General features: G+C 41.2%; 1 pseudogene across 1 annotated transcript; it reads right to left on the reverse strand.

Annotated features, from left to right (window-relative positions):
• Positions 1-405: 405 nt before the first annotated feature.
• Positions 406-2,043, reverse strand: LOC116275313 (annotated as a pseudogene). Its single transcript, XR_004184331.1, has one exon. The product of XR_004184331.1 is annotated as an MICOS complex subunit MIC19 pseudogene (transcript).
• Between the last annotated feature and the right edge of the window lie 6,200 nt (positions 2,044-8,243).

An 8,243-nucleotide genomic window follows, 5' to 3' on the forward strand; every position in this document is an offset into this window, starting at 1 on the left:
TACCATCCCCATATATAATTAATTTGTGCTGTGCACCAACAAGAATCTGCTTTAAATCCATGCCAATTTACAACCTCCATACTGTCCCAGGCAAGGTTAGTGGCTATTGAAAATACTACCAGGACAGGACTATCTAAAAACACACTCTGTAGTGTGTTAACTATACAAAAAGAAAAGACACTGTACAGTTTAAAAACAAATCTTACATGCTTTACATTTCAATTTTTTTGCTTTAAAAGGAGTGAGTTGTGTACGGGGGATTAAATGCTTTATGGATAAGAAAAAAAACCGTGCTAGAACCAACTTATTCATCATCTTCTTCTTCTTCCTCATCTTCATCTTCTTCACCTTCCTCCTCTTCATCCTCTTCATCTTCCTCCTCTTCCTTCTTTTTCTTGCTGTCTTCAGCCTTGACAACTCCTTTTTTGCTGCATCAGGCTTTCCTTTAGCTCAATATGCAGCAATATCCTTTTCGTATTTTTCCTTCAGCGTCGCAGCCTTCTTTTCTTTTCTTTTTTTTTTTTGTCAGAAAATATATTTATTATTGATAGTGAGGGAAGTAAAGATGTGAGTATTCAGTATAGAGGTTATATCAGCCAAGGTTGCCTTCATATTGATAAAAATACAGTCTCTCACTTGTAATCATAAACATTATTCCAGTAGAAGAGGTACATTTTCTCTCCGTTTTGTCTTCTTGCCTGTGTAATCACCATAATAAGTTAAAATGAAACAGCTCTTACATAATCAAAGGAGAAAAGAAAGAAAGAGAAAGCCAGCATGCCATAGCCTAGACAATTCCACCCAGCACTGCTGCCCCAGATCTGTGTTTTCTGGCTCTCTCCTCACCCCACTCCAATTAATTTAGCCCCCCACCCCATCCTACTTTGTTAGGGTGGAGGTTCACCAAATGATGGGGCTTGCTCTGAAGAAAAACATTTTATGTTCAGTGGAAGTTGAATAGAAAGTACCAAACGGTGGAGAGGGCTGCCTTTCTCTTTTAATCATCATAAGAGGGTTTACTAATACTGAAGTGTGTCCTTTAATGACTGATCCCTGATCAAGGCTTTGGCCCTTCAAATTGCTGCTGTTCAAAATGTGAAATGACTCTGTTGAATCCATTCTTGATGTCTCTCTTTAGTAGGTCTTCTCATTAGTGGTCTTCTCTTCAAATGGGTTATTTTCTTACTAGGAAAAAAAAAATGTTCCATCTCTGGAATTAACGTTATTGCTGTTTTGCTCGTTCTGAAAGTTTTTATCCTCCCTTCTCAAGCATGCTCTGTTTGGCATGATTGACACAGTGCATATACTGGGTGGCCAGAGAGGAGCATTTGAGGGTCTGGTGGATGTTCTCACAGTAACGCTGAAGAATTTTGGCCTGTAGATCAGCACAGACTGGATGAGACTCATACCGCTTGAACTTTGCTTCTACCTCTTCAGCAGCTTTCTGATATTGTTCAGTGGTGACTTTGTAGAACTCTGAGCTCCTCTCCTCCAGTCTAGCCAGCTGTTCTTTGTAGAATGCATCCTGCTTCTTTAGCACTCGGTCTTTCTCTTCCAGCTGCCTAGCCAGGTGCTTTGCCTTAGCGCCTTCCTCCTCGTTTGATATCCTCTCCTGAAGGATGGCTCTGGTTAACTGCTCATTGGCAGCAGCCCTCTCTCCGTCCAGCTCTTTGGCTTGCTTTAGTCGTTTCTGAGCTTCAGATTCTTTCTCAGCTTGCTCCAATGCCCGCTCCTCAGCTACTCTTCTTTTCAATTCTTCATCAGAAACTGAGGCACCATAAGCACCAGAATACCGCTGAGGCTTCGAACCAGATGGAGAGGATTCCTTCATTCCATCAATCACATTTTCCGAAAGCCGGATGCCCTTCACCACGGTGATGTTCTCATTCTCGTCCCCCTCGAAGGTGACCCAGTGGGTGCTGGTGGTCCCACCCATGGCTCCGGTTCCTGCCCCAGCGGAGACCTAGCGCGGAACCAGGAGCATTTCGGGGCCCCCGCGCCCACACGCGCGTGGAAGGGCCTGGATTCTTTTCCCGCACAGCGGGAGCAAGGCCACGACCCCAGAACCGCAGCCTTCTTTTCATAAGGCTGCTTGTCATCTGCAGCAGTGTTATTCCACATCTCTCCCAGTTTCTTCCAACATCACCAATGGGCAGGCCAGGATGTTCTCCTTTGATTTTCCGGCGATACTCAAAGCAGAACAAGAAAAAGGCCGAAGGAGAGCTCTTGGGTGCATTGGAGTCCTTGAACTTCTTTTTTTGTCTCCCCTTTAGGAGGGATATAGGTTTTCATTTCTCTTTCATAATGGGCCTTGTCCGCCTTTGCCCCCATATCTTCAAATTTTCCTTTATCTTTAGCAGGCATGGTCTTCTACCTCTCTGGACACTTCTTAGAAAACTCTGAGGCCGGCTCGATGGCTCATGCCTGTAATCCCAGCACTTTGGGAGGCCGAGGCGGGCGGATCACAAGGACAGGAGATCAGGACCATCCTGGCTAACACGGTGAAAACCCGTCTCTACTAAAAATACAAAAAATTAGCCGGGCGTGGTGGCAGGCACCTGTAGTCCCAGCTACTCGGGAGGCTGAGGCAGGAGAATGGCGTGAACCCGGGAGGCGGAGCTTGCAGTGAGCCAAGATCACACCACTGCACTCCAGCCTAGGCCATAGAACCAGACTCCATCTCCAAAAAAAAAAAAAAAAAATTGAGAAGTTGACTGAAGCATCTGGGTGTTTCATCTTATGCTCCTCCAGACAAGTTTGCACAAAAAAATGCATATCATGACATTTTGCCTCTCAGCTTCTTAGGATCTCCTTTCCCCATGTTTAGTTATTTTTCCTCAGCAAGGCAGAGTCGCCCAGTGCTCATCTGGCTCTCACTTGCCCAGGCGCTGTCTCTATGGAGCTCAATTACTGCAATGACTATCCCAACTTACAATTTTTTTAATGTCTGCCTACTTCTGTTAATGCAAATTCCATGACGGTAGCTGTCATGTTTGTCTTGTTTGGCCCCTAGTGTAATGCCTGACACATAGGATGTGCTCAAGAAATATTGACTGAATGTATAAACAAGAGAAAGAATGAAGATACAAACTTGAATTAGAAATATAAATCTGTAGGCTTGGAGCGGTGGCTCAAGCCTGTAATCCCAGCACTTTGGGAGGCTGAGACGTGCAGATTGCTTGAGTCCAGGAGTTAAGAAACCAGCCTGGGCAACATGGCAAAACCTCATCTCTACAAAAAAAAAATTAGCTGGGTATGGGTGGCGTGTGCCTATAATTCCAGCTACTCAGGAGGTTGAGATAGGAGGATCACTTGAGCCAGGGAGGCAGAAGTTGCAGTGAGCTGAGATCATGTCACTCCACTCCATCCGGGGTAAAAGAACAAGACCCTATCTCAAAAAAAAGAAAATAAAGAAAAGAAATATATATCTGGAAATTACCTATATAGAAATGCATTAACAAAAGTTCTTCACAATGCTGAGTGAGTATACATTTTTGTTAAACAGATATCACAGTTGTTATTAGGCCAGCAATTTTATATTAATAGTGGCTATTAGATGAGTGTCTCTGTCTAATGAGCAGTGGCCTCCCTTGAAGAATCTGTCCATTTTAGTTGTCAGCCTATTAGAAAAGAAATGTGTCTCTCAACTGATAAGCCTCAGATGAGGGAGGGAGCTTTCTCTATATGGACTGAGCAAGACATCCCTTACGATCTGTCTACCTGTATGTAGCACTGGAGGCTGAACAACCTCTATTTAACCTATAATACAGCTATGGGACTATTAGAACAGGCTGAATTAAGGCTTTTTTTTCTCTCATAGGTTTTTGTGTCACTGGTTTGTCTTAGTTCTTCTTTTTCCTCCTCCTCGTTCTCCTCCTCTTCCTCTTCTACTTCCTCCTTCTTCTTCTCCTTCTTCTTCTTCTTCTTCAAGGTGGCATCTTACTATGTTGTTCAGGCTGGTCTCAAACTCCTGACCTCAAGCAATCCTCCCATCTTGGCCTCCGAAAGTGTTGGGATTACAAATGTGAGTCATTGTGCCCAGTCTGTTATAGTTCTTTTTTTTTTTTTTTTTTTTTTTTAAGGAAAGGGATTTTCATACACAGTTGGATCAAAAATCTAATGTTGGAGCAGTACACCCTTGGGTCTATTGGGAAGAACAGTGATAATTAAGGTGAGGGAACTCCTAGGAGGAAAGAAAATCAGAGCGAAACATGGGGCCATTTTGTCAGCCATCCCACCCTACATAGAAATTTTCACAGTGCTAAAACGCTTGGTAATTGTTAGATTTTTATTTCCATAATGGAGGTGATATTTCCTTAGACATAGAAATGAATGTGATCTCCAAAGTAGAACATATCTAAAGAGAGAAAAAGGACAGGATGGAGAAAAAACTTTGGGAAATGTCCAAAAATGAGAGATAAAAAGAATAAGGAGGACCTATGGAAGGCCTGTGCAGAGAGGGAAGAGGAAAAGGAGATACAGAGAAAGAGGGAGCCATGGAGCAACACAGGAGGACCCAAGGAAGAGGGTTTTGGGAAGGCAGGAACAGGCTTGTGTTTCACTTTATCCACTTCCCCAGTCAATTCAGCATTCTACTTGCAGATGTTTTTTTCTCTTCCCTCCTATTTAGAAATCCTCATTTTACATTAAACAAGCATTCAGCATTCAGAAATATAGCATGTATTCACAAAACATAATGCCTATGGCATATTACATCTCTTTTTTCCAACAATTTCCTAATAGTTATAATTTCATTTTGCACTTCAAACAACTAAGTTGCTCTACATTACTGGGCACCATTTCCATGTAATTACGCTATTTAAGAAGCAGAATAAGAGATTTAAGTGTTGCTTGTGCCAACTAGTCTTACCACCTCCTCTCCATTCTCTTCTCTGCTCACCTTCCCATTCTTCAACTATGCCTTGATTCTAAACATATTAGCATGAAAAGGAAACAAACCAGAAGACTAAGACTAAAATAATAAATTAGTACCCTGATTCCCATCAGCAGTCACAGGTAGAGCCCTAAGTATCCTAAAATCAAACCTATTCTTGTCAAATTTTAAATTTTCTGCAAGCATTTAGTCCTCTTTAGAAAACAAAGACAGCTAAATGAATTAATAGAGATTTTAAATTTTTTATTGCCTTTCTTAATAACTATTCTTAAACATATTCTTAATTTCTTATTTCATACCGAATAAAATTAAACTTTTTCTTGAGACAGTCTCACTCTGTCACTCAGGCTGAAGTGCAGTGGTGCCATCTTGGCTCACTGTAACCTCAGCCTCACAAGTTAAAGTGATTCTCTCACCTCAGCCTCCTGAGGGGAGTAGTTGGGACTACAGGCATGTACTTTCTACATACTGGCTGGTGCCTGTATTTTTCAGTAGAGAGCCAGGTTTTACCATCTCGGCCAGGATGGTCTAAAACTCCTGACCTCAGATGATCCACCAACCTCGGCCTCCCAAAGTGCTGGGACTACAGACATAAGCCACCATGGCCAGCCAAAATTACACTTTTTAACATGCCAATTGGTCACTTAGCATGTTCAGAAATTTAATTATTTTCAACTAGAAGACTTTAGAAGTGTGTAGAATTTGGTGTTTTTCTCTCTCTTTTTGCCATTTAGAAAAGTGTTTATTAATGTGATTGTGTGTGTGGGTTATTTTTGTTTTTTTGTTTTTTTTTTTTTTTGAGATGGAGTCTGGCTGTGTTGCCCAGGCTGGAGTGCAGTGGCCGGATCTCAGCTCACTGCAAGCTCCGCCTCCCGGGTTCATGCCATTCTCCTGCCTCAGCCTCCCCAATAGCTGCACTACAGGCGTCCGCAACTACACCCGGCTAATTTTTTTGTATTTTTAGTAGAGATGGGGTTTCACCATATTAGCCAGGATGGTCTCAATCTCCTGACCTCGTGATCTGCCTGTCTCGGCCTCCCACTTTGTGATTGTTTTTTACATTTAATTAAATAATGGCAATTGGAATAAAAACTCAGGTAAATGAATGGCATAGTAGTTCCATTATGAGCTTCAAATGTGAATTTAGAATTTAATAGCTCAACTTTATATTCCCAAATGTTCTATGATTGTTGATGGTGCATACATTTGTCAAGATTCATCAAATTGTATAATTAAAATTGGTGAATTTTATTGTATATAAATTATGTCTCAAAAACCAGAAAAAAAAAATTTTAAAGGGTTCCGAGGCGTCAGATAAAGGGAGAAAGATTGTAAACAAATATTACTAGCAAGTGACTTAAAATATGATAGAAAACATAAAATTGGTTATTAATCTTAAGGCAGAAAGAGGTGGAAGCACAGGTGGAGAAGATAAAGAGAAGAGAGCTGACATTTCAGGTGGTGTTAGAAGGGCTGACAAGAAAACTTTTTCTGGGGAAGTAATGTTTCAGACATTACTTCACACAATTTCTAGTCCTAATATTATTTCAAGAGGCTCTTAAAAGCCCACCCTGCCAGAGCAATCAGTCAAAAAAAAGAAATAAGGGGCATGCAAACCGGTAAAGAGGAAGAGACATGGTTTGGCTCTGTGTCCCCACCCAAATCTCATCTCAAATTATAATCCCCATGTGTCAAGAGAGGGACCTGTTGATAGGTGATTGGATAGGGGTGGTTCCCCCCATGCTGTTCTCATAATAGTGAGGGAGTTTTCATGAGATCTGATGGTTTTAAAAGTGGCAGTTTCCTCTGCACTCTCTTTCCTGCTGCCTTGTGAAGAAGGTACTTAACTTCTCCTTTGCCTTTTACCATGATTGTAAGTTTTCGGAGGCTTCCCCAAGCCTGCAGAACTGTGAATAAATTAAACCTCTTTTATTTATAAATCACTCAGTCTTAGGTAGTGTCTTTGTAGCAGTGTGAAAATGGACTAATACAGGAAGTCAAACTGTCAATGTTTGCCAATGATATGATCCTATACCTAGAAAATCGTAAAGACTCGTCCAAAAAGCTTCTAGATCTGATTAATGAATTCAGTAAAGTCTCAGGATATAAAATCACTATACACAAATCAGTAGCACTGCTATACACCAACAATGACCAAACTGAGAATCAAATCAGAACTCAATCCCTTTTATAACAACTGCAAAAATAATAATAATAATAAAGCACTTAGAAATATACCTAACAACAACAAAAAAAAGAAATACACCTAACCAAGGAGGTAAAAGATCTCTACAAGGAAAACTACAAAACACTGCTGAAAGAAATCACAGATGGTACAAACAAATGGAAGCACACCCCATGCTCAGGGATGGGTAGAATCAATATTGTGAAAATGACCATACTGCCAAAGGCAACCTACAGATTCAATGCAATTCCCATCAAAATACCATCATCATTCTTCACAGAACTAGAAAAAACAATCATAAAATTTATATGGAACCAAAAAAGAGCCCATATAGCCAAAGCAAGACTAAGCAAAAAGAACAAATCTGGAGGCATCAATTACCTGATTTCAAACTATGCTAGAAGACCATATTCACCAAAACAGCATGGTACTGGTATAAAAATCAGCACGTAGACCAATGGAACAGAATAGAGAACCTGGAAATAAAGCCAGGTACTTACAGTCAACTGATCTTCGACAAGGCGAACAAAAACATAAAGTGGGGAAAGGATACCCTATTCAACAAACAGTGCTGGGATAACTGGCAAGCCACATGTCGAAGAATGAAACTGGATCCTCATTGCACCTTATACAAAAGTCAACTCAAGATGGATCAACGACTTAAATGTAAGACCTGAAACCATAAAACCTCTATAAGAAACATCGGAAAAACTCTTCTAGACATTGGCTTAGGCAAAGAGTTTATAATCAAGAACCCAACAGCAAATGCAATAAAAACAAAGATAAATAGATGGAACCTAACTAAACTAAAAAGCTTCTGTACAGCAAAAGAAATAATCAGACTGGGCACGGTGGCACACGCCTGTAATCCCAGTACTTTGGGAGGCTGAGGCCGAGGCCAAGGCAGTTGGATCATCTGAGGTCAGGAGTTCGAGACCAGCCCGGGCAACATGGTAAAGCCCTATCTCTACTAAAAATATAAAAATTATCTGGGTTTGGTGGCGCACACCTGTAAGCCCCAGCTACTTTGGAAGCTGAGACAGGAGAATTGCTTGAACCCGGGAGGCGGAGGCTGTAGTAAGCTGAGATTGCGCCACTGCACTCTCAAAAAACAAAACAAAACAAAACAAACAGCAGAGTAAACAGACAGCCCACAGAGTGGGA

Source organism: Papio anubis, chromosome 6 (assembly GCF_008728515.1).
Source record: "Papio anubis isolate 15944 chromosome 6, Panubis1.0, whole genome shotgun sequence".
In the NCBI taxonomy this organism is placed as follows: Eukaryota; Metazoa; Chordata; class Mammalia; order Primates; family Cercopithecidae; genus Papio; species Papio anubis.